Raw genomic sequence first — 15,094 nt, 5'->3', positions numbered from 1 at the left:
AGGGTAATTGAGTGGTATCGATATATCGACGATCTGTTCATTGTGTGGCAGGGAACAGCGGATTCGGCTCGTGGGTATATCGACCTTCTTAATCAAAATGATGTAAATCTGCACTTTTCGGGTACAGTGAGTCCGGTGGCAGTGGACTACCTAGACCTTAAAGTGTTTGCAGAAGAAGGTAGTATCCAGACAGCTCTTTATCGCAAATCTACTGCTGGAAATTCAACATTATTTGCTACCAGCAGCCATCCCCTGAAGCTTATCAATAATATACCATATGGCAAATTACTTAGGCTAAAAAGAAATAGCACTAAGGAAGAAGATTCTGAAGCGGCTGCTTCAGAAAGCTCAGCCAGGTTTACGGTGAGGGGATATAATCCCATGGCACTAAGTGCTACTTTGCAAAGAGTGAGAGGCATCCCGAGGGACAAATTGTTGATGGTTAAAGAAAAATCCTCAGTAGATAAGGGTAAATTTCGCATGATTACCCCTGATTCTGCGGAAGCCAATCACTTAAAACACATGCTCAAAAATAATTGGCATATCCTTAGAACTGATAGCACTATATGTGAAGATATTCCTTCCTTTCCACTAGTTACCTTTAAGAAAGCAAGGTCACTTTGTGACATGCTGGTTAAGAGTCATCTAGAAAAAATACCACACAAAGTGAGTACCTTCAAGGAAATGATGGGCTTCTACCCATGCAGCAGGTGCAAAGCATGCGCAAATAGTAAAAGAGTCCTATCATACACAATCCCAGACATAGGAAAGGTAAAGAAAATTACTAAATTTATCACATGCAGTACGCCATATGCAGTTTATTTCATGATATGCCCGTGTGGGCTACGCTACATAGGTAGCACAGTCCACCAATTGAAGATCAGAATACTTGAACATCTAAGGGCTATTGATAAAAATTATCAGAGGTGTCCTGTAGCACGCCACTTCGCGGAGAAACATCGCAGTGACCGCAGTTTGCTACAATTTTATGGCTTGGATTATGTTCCTTTCAATGTCCGTGGAGGGGACAGGTTAAGAAAATTGCGGAGACTCGAGTCACATTTCATAATAGATTTACTCACCAAATTTCCTGGTGGTTTAAATAGTGGAGAGGAGTTATCTGTACACATAGGTTCGTGATCGAGATCTAGATTTGGGGCAATTTCATTGGTGACTGAGTATTAAGAGCCCTCATGTAATAGTTTTAACGGATATTGGAACTATATAATGTTTCTCGTTATAGAAAGGTTTTTTTCAAAGGAATATGAAATTGGATCATAAATAATGAGATTAAAGTATGCCTTGCGATGTAAATATTGATAACAAAGTAGAATGTATAAAAATGTTTTTTAGAAATGTTCTCAAAGTAAGGAAATTAGCCGATCCACGGCAAAATGAAATTTGTGTACCATGATATAATGTATATCCGTAAACCGATACAGAGTTGATGATTACTAAATATTGTGTAAATATGAGTTTATGTAACCATATCCATGTTTGAGTAAGGTACTTGTGAAATAATTCACAAATGAATTGTAGCATGCATATAATATGAACACATATATTCACTACAAAATTATGCTTTTGTTATACTGAATGCGCTGGTCCTTTCTATGTGTTTACGAACATAGCAAAGTTGAGAAACATGGCGTTTCTGATGTGTCATTGACATCGAGAAAGGCATCTTTTGCCGAAACGCGTTTGTTGCTGGTCATGTGAATAAACTTTCTTGGTAACACCCCCAGGAGTGCGATATTTTCTTCTTTTGGATTAAAGGGGACTGGAGCAAAATATATATATATTCACTGAAAAAACCATAGGTTTCATGGGCGTTATAGTTAGCTGGACTTTTCCCTCGTACAAAACCATTGAAATACCCCCGTTATAGTTAGTTCAGCTAACTATAACTCGCGCGCCCGCAATGCACTGCTGATGACGTCACATAGTACATCACTCATGACATCTCAAATGACATCACTGATGACATCACTGATGACATCATCCAGTGAATGTGTGTTTTTCTGAAAATTACATATGTTTTATATATGTATATCTCAAGGTCGATGAAAGAATAAATGGGTATATAAGTGTCTAAATGGATGATTTGTTTTTTTAAAATGTATTGTATAACTGACTGATTAAGTGTATCTTAGTGAATACATGGCTTAGTGAGTAATGTTTAAATATGTAAATATCTGTATCAGTCTCTCACTCTGTGTATAAGTGGCTGCATGGGTTGGTGAGTAGCTACATGAGTGTCTATATAGGTTATTAGTTGGTTTTTTGAGTATCAGTATGAGTGTCTGAGTGTCTGTATGGTTCGGTGGGGGGTATTACGTAGTGCATAGGTGCATGAATGAGTGACTCACTGTTTGTATGTGTTGAAGACAGCAAGTGTGCAGGACTGTATGGGTGGATGAGTGTGTGCATGGGTGTGTTAGTGAGTGAATGACTGTCTCAATAGTGTCTTTATGAGTAACTACATATGTTTTAAACTAGTATATGTGACTATCGGAGTATATAAGTGAGTATATGTGAGAGTGAGAGATTGGAAGAGTTCCTGTATGAATAAGTATGTGTTTCTATAAGTGATTGTTTAAAAGACTAAGGGGCAGATTTATGTTAGACTTGCACCACTTTTACGCCGCCGTTGTGTCACTTTTGTGACGCAGTGGCGGCGTAAACCATGCGCCATGTTGCGCCTTATGTACAACGTGACGCATCTAGGGAGATGCGTCACGTTGTAAAGCCCTGCGCTACATTAAACCTGCATCAGGTTTAATGTATGCAGGGTGAGCGTTCCATCGGAAAAAGCCTCAGAAAAGTGACGCAGTGAAATCTACAAGATTTCACTCAGTCACTTTTCCGACGCTGCTGCGTCAAAACCTTGCGCCTGCTTGAAACAGGTGTAAGGCATGACGCAGCATGTTAGGTATGGGCAGCCCCTAAACCTTGCTGGAGTTGTGTCGTGCTTGCGACACGACTCCAGCAATGCGCCACCCTTACGCCATCAGATGCGTCACGCATCTGTTTATCCTTGCGCCACGATGCGCTGCATTGTAAATGCGGCGCATCTGTGGTGGCGCAAGGGTAAACTTGCGTGACGCATCTTTCCTGGCGCATCCCTGCTGATTTGCAGGGATGCGCCAGGAAACATAAATCTGCCCCTAAGTATGTGTAAGTTTCTGTAGAAGTAAGTGTGGTGGTGTGTGTATAACTGTATATGCAAGTAAATGGATGTTTGATTCTCTATTAGCATGAGTGACTATGTGTGTGAGTAACTCTATGGATGAGTGGCGTTGTGTAACAGGATGTATAGGTGTATGAGTATATATGATGAGTGAGTACATGTATCAGTGACTGTATAGGACTTTTGGTGAATGAGTGGATGTGTATGTGGATCTTAGAATTACTGAATAGGTTGTTGTAACTGGTATTGGTATGTCCATTGTTTTGAAAATTTTAGTTTCTGTTTTTGAATGTGTGTATCAAAGGTTATATTAGGGGGAGAGGAGGTCTGCCACTCTATCACAAGGATGATGTCATCAGTGATGTCATTTGAGATGTCATCAGTGATGTCATCAGTGATGTCACTGACCATGTCATGAGTGATGTCATATGTGACGTCATCAGCAGTGCATTGCGGGTGCGCGAGTTATAGTTAGCTGAACTAACTATAACGGGGGAATTTCAATGGTTTTGTACGAGTGAAAAGTCCAGCTAACTATAACGCCCCTGAAACCTATGTTTTTTTCAGTGAATTTCTAAGGTTTTTTAAATGCTAATTCCTAACTATAACATGCCTGAAGCCTATGGTTTTTTCAGTGAATTTCAAAGGTTTTTTAAATGCTAATTTCTAACTATGCCTACAGAGATAGGACATGTGAGGAAAGAAGAAAAAACACACACAAAGAAAAAAAAGAAATGCAGAAAGAAGCAACAGAAGTCCTCAAAGACAAAGAAAAGTGCAGGAAGTAGGATAACGTGCAGAAAGAACAAACAGAAGAGCAGAAAGAAGCCTTGTTGCAAAATCACCCTGTACCCTCAACTTTTTCAGACGGATACTGGTGGTAACTGAGTCTGACTAACCAGTCCTAGAGCCAGTGCTATGGTAAAAGACACTCAGAATACAGTGAAAACACCTACATACACTAGGGAACACTATGCGTTGGGGTCCCCCTGTGATTAGCATGACCTCCTCTGTAAGACCCTAGTATATAATAGGGTAGGGGATTAAAACTATCTCTTAAAATGCGCCACAGGGCGTGTTTGCACATGTCACCTCAGGCCCTGTCCCCTCCCTTCCCCACTGTGTAAACACGCCCTGTGGCCGTTTTAAATTGGGAGATTACGTCCCCTTGAATCCTGAGGGTCCCTAGGGTCCAACTAGACCACTAGGTACCTCCAGTAAGCGCCACAGAGCTGCGTTGCAGAGAGATGTAAACAGGGGCACGGCCTAGACCACCTCTCTGCAATGCAGAACAGTGGCGCTTACTGGAAGCACCTGGTGGGCTAGTTGGCCCCCAGTGTCCCTCAGGATTGAAGGGGAATTATTTCCCCAACTTAAAACGCGCCACAGGGCGTGTTTGCACACGTTAACTCAGGCCCCGTCCCCTCCCTTCACCACTGTGTAAACACGCCCTGTGGCCGTTTTTAGTTGGGAGATTAAGTTCATTTGAATCCTGAGGGTCCCTAGGGTCCAATTAGCCCACTAGGTACCTCCAGTAAGCGCCACAGAGCTGCGTTGCAGAGAGGTGTAAAAAGTGGCACGGCCTGGACCACCTCTCTGCAACGCAGCTCAGTGGCGCTTACTGGAAGCACCTGATGGGCTAGTTAGCCACCAGGGGCCCTCAGGATTGAAGGGGAATTATTTCCCCAACTTAAAACGCGCCATAGGGCGTGTTTGCACACGTCACCTCAGGGCCCGTCCCCTCCCTTCACCACTGTGTAAACGCGCCCTGTGGCCGTTTTAAGTTGAGAGATAAAGTCCCCTTGAATCCTAAGGGTCCCTAGGGTCAAACTAGCCCACTAGATACCTCCAGTAAGTGCCACAGAGCTGTGTTGCATAGAGGTGTAAAAAGGGGCGTGGCCTCAGAACACCTTTCTGCAAGGCAGCTCCCAGGAGCATACTGGAGAAACTTGGCTAGTACCTAGCTAGTTGGCCCTCTGGAACACTCAGTATTGAAGGGGAATTAATTCCCCAACTTACAACTGGCCAGGGGGGGCGTTTGCAGAGTGCTGCAAGGAGGGGGCATGGCCTCCGGCGCGATGCCTGTCTTTTATTTATTTTATTTGTTAAGAAGGAGGGCTGTGTGGCCCCCCTTCTTTTTCTAATTTATTGGCCCTGGGGACCCCATCCCCCAGGGCCTGCACCCTAATTTTTTTTGTTGAAAAAAAATAAATTTGGAAGGGGGCCGCGCGGCCCCCCTCCCAAGGCCTTAATCAGCCCCGGGGACCCCAACCCCCGGGTCATGGCCATTTTAAAAAAAAAATTCTATAGGAGGGGGGCTGCGTTTCCCCCCTCCTCAGGTCACTTATGGCCCCGGGGACCCCATCTCCCAGGGCCAGCTTTTGTTTTTTATTATTTAAAAAAAATATATATTTATAGAAACACCTAGGACATGCTGGACAAACCGTATGTACCTATCACCATGACGATTTGCGTGACATTCATTAAAAGGTACACAATGAATCCACGTGGAATGTATTTACACCGCTAGTGAAGCTCTGACGTGTCTGATGCCCTACCGTGCCTAATCCTGGCGTCCCCGCCGGTGGGTACTCTCCAAGTATACACCCTTGTTGTTTATTTATACAAACAGGGGTTGCTATTGACGGGCACATTTATACACACGCACACCAGGGCATTCAAAGGGGATTCGACAACAATTCAACCAAACTATGCAAGAAACCCCCCTCACGGTTAATAAAACACACATCCACCGCCGGATGTGTAATACTTTTTATTTTACTCTCTGGAAAGGAGACGCACCTCACTTGAGAGTCACAGCGTGCTCCTGGCTGAGCCCAATGCTGTGTTACACCCACCAGTGCCCGCCGAGTGCCACACACCTCTGTGTTGTATTCCACCAGCTAGTGCGTATGCTATGACACTCTCCAGCTCATGTGCACTGTAACACCACCTCGTGAATATGTCATGCCACACTTGCCTTCGCACGGGTTATATTGCCCCATCTAACGTGCCTTCCTCGATGCCTATGTTATAACGCACAGCGCTATGCCATACATATTACAATCTGGGATCCATACCTTTGTCACAGTGCATATGCAACGTTACACTCCCCAGCACATATTTTGTATTACAACTTTAGAGACTAGTTAGGTTACAAAACACTGCCCTGTGCATATTACACTCCAAGGCGCATATCGCATAGCACGCGATAGTGCCCGTGCTATCTCGCGCTCTCCAATGAATCTGTCATTGCGCACAATGTATTGCATATTATATTTCACGCCCCGGTTCATCTTATATCACACTTTTTGGTGCATAGTTTATACCATATACTATATCTAGTTTTCATTTTCAATCGTGCTCTCAGGACTATGTTCTATATAACACTGCGTCCACCTACCCTTTTCATGGGCATCACATTTTGCGATGGGGGGTGGAGGGTCAGGGGATGTTTTCTGCCAAGTGAGCCCGTAGTCACAGTCACAAACGTCCTCTTCTTCCTGAATAAAAGTGAGATTATGCTGCATACTTGTTCATATTCTAAGTAGTTCGCACAGACACACATTTTAAAAACAATAAAGTTCCTAATACCCACCTTCTCTGAACAGTTAGCTTGCTGCCCCATCCACCTCCTCCCTATAGTCTGTTGTCTGAATCCATGTTTTGCCTCCTCCCTCCTGCCATGCATGGTCTGATGTGCTGCCACTGCCCTCCATTTAGCATGATGTACCAGTCCACTCCTCCTGCCCTCCATTGCCCAATTATATGGCCCATCATTGACCTCCTGCTTAGCCTCTGTGCTTAGCTTGCTGCCCCTATTCTCCTTCCCCCTGCCCTCCGATGTCTTTGTGCATGCCCCTGCTCCATCCTTTTTGCCCACCATGTTCCATGGACCTGCCACTCCTATCTACTCTGAGTGTTCTGTTGAGCTGCCACTCCCTTCCCACCTGCCTAGCATTGTCAGATGACTGTAACCTGTCCCTGCCACCTCCACTCTGCCTGTCCACATGCCATGCCCCTATCCCCTTCCTCCTGTCCTCCATGGTCCATTTTACTGCCACACCCTTCTGCCCTCCCTGGTCTGTTGTGCTGCAACTGCTCCTCCTGCCTGCCCCATGGTGTCTGTTGTGAGGAGCCTTCCCCCTAAGCTCTCTTGTGTGTGCCCAGGTCCTGACCCTCCCTTCTATCCTCCATGGTCCTTTGTGCATGCCCCTGCACCCTCCTTCTTGCTCATCATAGCCATTGTGCTGCTACTAACCCTCCCGCTTGCCATGCATGGTCTTCTGTGCTGCCATGGCCCCTCCCACCTTCCCTTTGTGGTCAGCTAGCTGCCCCTGGCCCCCTCCCACCTTCCCTCCATGGTCTGTGTGTATGCCATCATAGTCTCACTGTTGCTCTCCATGGTGTGTCTTGTTTCTAGTGCCCATCCTGCCTGACTTCCATGGTCATCTTGCTACTCCTGCCCTGCCCCCTTGCCCCCAGCCCTCTGTTTCCATGTGCAGACCCCTATTCCCTCCCTCCTGGCTTGTCTGTTCCATTGTAATGCCCCTGATGCGTCCCTCCTGCCCTTTATGGTATGTTATGCTGCAGCTTTCTCTCCTGTCTGTCCATTATGGTCAGCTAGCTACCATTGCCTCTTTCCCCTCTGTTCTCTGTTGTCCATGTGCATGGTCCTGTCCCCTCCCTATTGCTTTCTATGGATTGTTGTGCTGCACTCTCGTCCTGCATGCCCTGTGTGATGTATTGTGCGGCTGCAAACCCTGATGCCTGCCCTGTAGGGTCAGTTTGGTGCACCTCTCCATGTCACTCCGAGTCCATGTCCCTACCCCAATTCCTCCTGCCTACGATGATCCAATGCACCATACTTGCGAACATTTTGAACTTGGTGAAAATAGGTCCTAACTATAACTACCTACTGGCGACTGCCAGTAGGTAATATATTTACCTATATATATATATATCCTTCCACAAAGTTACTCCTTCCGAAGTTCAAGCCCCCATAGGAGGGGTGGCACGGTCCGGCGGAGATAACCGGCAATTAATATAGTCACAAACGGAGTTCCAAACGCGCTCGTGGAGCAAAAATTAGTCACAAAGAAGTTAATCACTTAGACACCAAGGTAAGAGTCGTGAATAACAAACTACAGACTATTCTTTACCGTAAAAGTACAGCAGGGAACACTCTGCTCCATGCTATGAGTAGCCACCCTGATAACTTGAAATGGAGCATACCGTATGGTGAATTACTCAGAGCTAAAAGAAATTGCAGTAATCTGAATGATTATCAGAATGAAGAAAAAACAATGGTGAAAAGATTTAGATAAAGGGGATATCCACTGTGGGTTCTTAAAAGGGCAATGGATAAGATATCTAACATTGAGAGGAGTAAGCTTTTGGAAGATAAACCCATCAAACCCATTGTTGACGAGGATGACTCTAACATTACACGTGTGATTTTAACATTTAATGGCAATTCTGAGCCTGTAAGGAAAATGTTGGCACAAAATTGAAAACTCCTAAAATGCGACCCCATAATAGGTGAAAGCATACCAGACAGACCAAACATAACTTACAGAAGAGGCCGTACTTTCAGAGACTTGCTGATACATAGCGATTTAACTAGTACCACAGACATGAGAAGCATCAACTTGCAAGGCTTCTTTCTTTGCGGGCATTGCAAGGCATGTGCTAATAGTCGCATGGTTAAAGAATTCTGGAACACTAGTACGAATAGAATGGTTAGAATTAACCAGTTCCTGACCTGCAACAGTACATTCGTCATATATGTTTTGGAATGCCCAGGCAAATTAAGATACGTCGGCAGTACAACGCATATGGTGAAAAAACGGATTTTGGAACGTATGAGGGCGATTACTAATAAAGATAAACAATATCCCATCGCCCGCCATTTTGAAAGTTTCCACTATTCAGATTGTAAGAAACTTTCCTACTATGGGATAGAACAAGTCCTACCGAAGAAACGAGGTGGAAATCGTATACTGAGACTCAGGCAAAAAGAATCGAGACACATCATTAGGATGTTCACTAAGTTCCCTAATGGGCATAACATGGAGGAGGAAATGTCAATACACTTACAGTCTGAATGATTTGATACTAGTATTGCTGAAAAGCGTCCTTAGAAATGTTTTAAGAATCTTCTGTCTCTGAGAAATGTGCGACTTTTAGGTTTTATCAGGATATGTTTGTGAGTGAGTATCTATGTAATAATCTTGAGTAACACTCTTTTGCAGTTGTTCTATAATGGTTCACAAAAATTCGTTTCTTAAAGGTTGAAAATTGTTTCATAATGTTTAACTGTATTTTAATGTTTAGAAAGTGAGAAACGATGTCTTTCTTTCTTCTCTCTTCTTACTCCATTCTTTTTGTTCTTCTCTTTACAGGAGGAAAGGAAGGGACCATGTCTTGCAAGGGGCAACGGGGTCCCTACCCTTTTCTTCATTAACCTTCCAGATAATGGTGGTTTGACAACTATCAAGTAATTCATTGAAGTTCCTAGTCTACAGTAACAAATTATTGTTTCATTGCTGTATATAATAGGCATACAAGAGAATGTGATTTCAAATTTTGCCTAATTTACTGAATAGATTAATATGATCTCTTCCCTCTCCGTCTTCTAGATGAATTCTTCCTTTTATAATTATTTGATTTTCACTTATGGGTGGTGTACAGGAAGTTTGATTGAATAGGGTAAGCACAACATGCCACCTACGTAGTTCCGATTAAGACACTTGACGACAATTGAATAGTTTTGAGTACCATCAATGTAAGGAATAATCTTTATATAAAAAATCTTTTATAATAAGACTTCTATATAGTGTACTTCGAACATTTTTCAAGCCACTGTCTAGTAATTATGAGATCTCTTGAAACTAATTGCCACTATTAGGCGAGATACTTACACTGATTTTTTGTTAATATGACGGTGGCCACTTTAGAATTATCATACAGTTTATACCATGATACAAATGTGATATCAACTGTTTATTGCCACTATTAGGCGTAATACTGTTGTTCGTGTAATCTCATGTTTACGTAAAGTTATATTCAAAAGTCGTCCAACAAGCGTTATGAAGGACTCAACCCATAAACCCATAAACGTGACATCAATACTTGAGATGCGATATCATGAGCGCTATTTTTCCGAATCTAAACTACACTATGTAGCTACAATAATTTCAAGTTATTGCTTTAGCATTTAAGATTTGTGTAACTCTTTATTCAACATCTGCAATAGATTTACATCGGGTGCGAATTATCGCAAGTAAACGGAATAGAACCCGAAACCATAATTGAGGTACATTCTATCATTGAGGGGAACCAGTAGTAACATCAATAGAGAGGTAACCTCATAAATGTATGTAATTTTACTGCACTTGATATGACTGATAACACATTTCAAAATGGCGCTTAGTTAAACGTAACTTTGACAACACTATGTTTTTTCATGAGTCCTTTGTTGTTGTTATTGACACAGTAACGGAACAGTATGTATTGTGGCAAAGATGGTTGACACGCTGTGTGAACAAGCCCGTTTGCGGGTGAAACGCGTCACAGCCGGTTTATGATGTGAATAAACCTACCTTTGTTGATGTGACCATTCGTTTCCCTGGTATGGATTTTTTGCTCCACGAGCGCGTTTAGAACTCACTTTGTGACTATATATATATATATATATATATTTATATATATTCACTGAAAAAACCATAGGTTTCACACACGTTATAGTTAGGAATTAGCATTTAAAAAACCTTGCAAATTCACTGAAAAAACCATAGGTTTCACACATGTTATAGTTAGCGGAAATTTTACTGATAAAAAAACCAATGAAATTCCCCCGTTATAGTTAGTACAGGAAACTATAACTCACGCGACCGCAATCCTCTGCTGATGCTAATACTGTATTTAGACACTTATTTGCCCATGTCTTCTTCCATAAATTTTTAGCTATACATATATTACAAATATTTTTTTTTCATAAAGACACATATGTCATCAGCAGAAGATTGCGGTCGCGTGAGTTATAGTTTCCTGCACTAACTATAACGGGGGAATTTCATTGGTTTTTTATCAGTAAAATTTCCGCTAACTATAACATGTGTGAAACCTATGGTTTTTTCAGTGAATTTGCAAGGTTTTTTAAATGCTAATTCCTAACTATAACGTGTGTGAAACCTATGGTTTTTTCAGTGAATTTGTACGGTTTTTTAAATGCTAAGTTACTTTACGCCATTCGTGGCGTGCGCGCCCACTTAACGCAGTTCGTTCCGTGCACGCACCGCGCGCCCACTTTACGCAGTTAGTGCCGTGCACGCACGGTGGGCACGCGGTGCGCTATGCGCACCGCGTGCCCACGTTACGCTAGATGGGCCATGTACGCACGATGCGCTTCGCGCACCGTGCGCACATGGAGGACATATTATGCGCTTCCTTGTGATAGGTAATCTGTTGAAATTTTTTTAGGAAATGCTGTGCTCTTATAAGCCATGCACAAATGAAGGCCTTCGGCCACCATTTGCACACGGGGTGGAGAGAGTGTGGATTTTTTTTAAAAATTTTTTTTTACCGTACGCGTACGGTAAGCATACGGTAAGCGTAATCGGCGAAATTTTCGAAAAATAAAAAATTAATGTTTTTTTGCCTTGGGGGATCTTTGAAGACTCAACTAATATGATTATGTGCATGGGCGCTGTCTAAACAGCCCCTTTATATGTTTTTGGCATTTGTTTATCAGCTCCCCCCTCAGAGTGCGAGAGAGAAAATGGCGGCCGCCGCTTCCTGGTTTCGACCGATTCGAATGTTTACTAAGATCTAAGGGCCAATCAGAATCGCGCTCACGCACGCCACCGTACGCGTACGGTAAGCGCACCGTAAGCGCACCGTAAGCTGGCTCAGATATATATATTGATTTAAAGGCTATTTTCTCAGAATCTACTGAACAGATTTACACCAAACCTACAAAAGGCACTTCCTTGACCTGAGGACTACCTCTCTACCAAATTTCAAGTAATTCTGTTCAGCCGTTCGGGCTGTAGCTGTGTCTAAAGGTCCTATGGAAAAATGCATGGGAAAAACGCGTTTTGGGACCCCCCTTTTATCTCAGCCCCCGCTTGACGAATCCCCCCGAGACTTTCAGGGTAGAAGCGGAGCGTAGCGCCCCACCTATTTTGAAAAATTCGCAAGGATTCGTCGACCGGCGCAAAAGTTATTCAAAATAGAATGTTGCGGATTTCCTATGGAAACGTGGTCCTAACTATAACTACCTACTGGCGACCGCCAGTAGGTAATATATATATATATATGTATATATATATATATATCACACCAAATCTCCTCGCTTCTGAGTAGATCAGAGGACACAACGGGGTTTGCTTCGGTCTTTTATTGAAAAGCTGGACGGCATGACCGGTTTCGGCTGTGCGCCTTTTTCAAATGCCTTAGTTCGATGCCGAGACTCCTGATAGGTGTCTTACATAGGCCCCTCCTAATCATGTGACGAAGGGCACACCTGTACCATATCTTCCTTGCAAAGAGTTGCTGCAGCCCAAATGTCAGAACTGCGAGTCCCAGAATGCAACATGGTGGTAAATATATATATATATATATATATTACCCACTGGCGGTTGCAGTAGGTAGTTATAGTTAGGACCTATTATCCATAGGAAATTCGCAACATTCTATTTAGAATAGCTTTGGCACCGGTTGACGAATCTTCGCGAAAGTTTCAAAACTTGTGGCCTGCTCCGGGCCGCTTCTATCCTGAAAGTCTCGGGATGATTCGTCAAGCGGGAGCCGAGAAAAAAGGGGGGTCCCAAAACGTGTTTTCCCCATGCAATTTTCAATAGGGACCTTTAGTCGCAGCTACAGCCCGAACTGCTGAACGGAATTACACTAAATTTGGCAGAAAGGTAGACCTTGGTTCAGAGTCATGCCTTTTGCTTAAATGGTGTAAATTCCTTCAGTAGTTCCTGAGAGAATCAAAAGTAAAATCACATATATATCTGGGCGGAGCCTAACCACACAACTCATCATGAGATCTGATTGGCTGTCAGCACTTCATCCAAGAAGTGTTGGCAGCCATCTTGGGACCAATATACATGATAGCACCTCATTAAAAAGCATTGCAGTTAATAGAAGGTTTTAAGACTTTAGTTACATTATAAATCATTTGTTGATGGTACCATACTCATTTTAGGAATTGTGCTATGTACTAAGGTGATTTTTCCATGTGAAAAAGCCTTCAGTTGGGATATCATGAATTATGTTTGAGAGAAAACTATTTTCTCATGCTTTTCCCACAGAGGTTTGGAAGGTGATCTATAAGCTAAACTGAGAGCATATTTTCTGTAAATTCACATTATCTTTCTCAGTCATGTGAGAATGAAGTCTGGCATTCTCAGTAAAACATGTACATCCAACAAGGGCAGAGACTGTCAGTTGATTCCTTTGTGTTCTACTACAGCTTCCCAGAGTGTTCCAAAGAACAACTAGAGTGCTAGCAGTCCTACTTATGATAAACGTATGGCACACCAGAAGCCATCTTGATTGGAATAAAGTGGTAACTCTTAAAGCATTTAATTTAAAAAGGAACAAAATGAGGGATTCATTTTGCCATAGAAAGTATGATTAGTGCTGCAGAAAGAAAAATTAGGGCACATTTTGAGTGACTTCTCAAATCCTCTTCTATTTCATTAAACAATTCTGACATGCAGACTGAAACATGCACTTTCAATACCAGCAGCAGACTTCCCTGGTGAGCAATAGCTTTACTACAGTGATCTAATGAGCAACTAGAGTGCTAACATTCTGAATTTATGGCAAATGTGTGACACATCCGAATGCCTTCTTGATGGAATCAAAGTAAAAAACTGAAAGTATTCCTACTGAGGAGACTGTAGTAAATGAGGAAATTAGGAAACTTCATAACAAATAAGTCTCCCAAGATGGCCACCAGAGACAAAAGAGCCCAAATGTAGCACAAATATCACCCAGATGTAGCCCAAGTATAGCCCAATGACAGAATGTCCCAGAGTGTTCTAAAGAACAACTAGAGCGATAACAGTCTTTCTTATGACAAAAGTAAGGCACACCTGAAGCCATCTTGATTGGAATAAAGTGGTAACACTTAAAAGATTTAATTTGCAAAGGAACAAAATGAGGGGGTGTATTTTGCCATAGAAATTATGATTAGTGCTGCAGAAAGAAAAATTAGGGCACATTTTGACTTCTCAAATCCTCTTCTATTTCATACAAAAAATTATGACATGCAGACTGAAACATGCACTTTGAATACCAGCAGCAGACTTCCCTTGTGAGCAGTAGCTTTACTACGGTGATCTAATGAGCAACTAGAGTGCTACCATTCAGAATTTATGGCAAATGTGTGACACATCTGAATGCCTTCTTGATGGAACCAAAGTAAACAAGCATTGAAAATGCAATAGGTCTCGCCTCGTTTAAGTTAAAGCAATTCTGTTTGTAATTAGGCGGCTTTTTAGCTTTGCTCGTATTAGTGTTTTTCAAACTTTCATGTACATAACATGCATATATGTATATGTATGCATGCATTTATATTGGTATTTATATAGATATGCAGATTATATATATGTTTATATATGTATGTATATATATAGATATACACATACATATATAAATGAATATGCATATATATGCATATATATATATATATATATATATATATATATATATATATATATATATGTGCATAAGTGTGTGTGTAGAGAGACATTGAGAGAGGTAGAGAGGTAGAGGTGTAGAGGTAGAGGTGTAGAGGTAGAGAGGTAGAGGTAGAGAGGTAGAGAGGTAGAGAGTAGTAGAGAGAGAGGTAGACAGGTAGAGAGGTAGAGAGTAGAGAGTGAGTAA

At 42.3% G+C, this 15,094-nt stretch overlaps 1 long non-coding RNA gene across 1 annotated transcript in view; it reads left to right on the top strand.

The window, feature by feature from the left end:
* LOC146785054 (uncharacterized) overlaps positions 1-10,543 on the top strand; it is a 113,682-nt gene extending 103,139 nt beyond the window's left edge. The window contains exon 3 of the long non-coding RNA XR_014970906.1: positions 9,595-10,543. This is a non-coding gene — a long non-coding RNA (uncharacterized LOC146785054). The remainder of the gene's footprint in view (positions 1-9,594) is intronic.
* Positions 10,544-15,094: the final 4,551 nt, after the last annotated feature.

This window comes from Triturus cristatus, chromosome 11, assembly GCF_964204655.1.
Source record: "Triturus cristatus chromosome 11, aTriCri1.1, whole genome shotgun sequence".
In the NCBI taxonomy this organism is placed as follows: Eukaryota; Metazoa; Chordata; class Amphibia; order Caudata; family Salamandridae; genus Triturus; species Triturus cristatus.
This window is presented reverse-complemented; position numbering and strand designations above follow the sequence as displayed.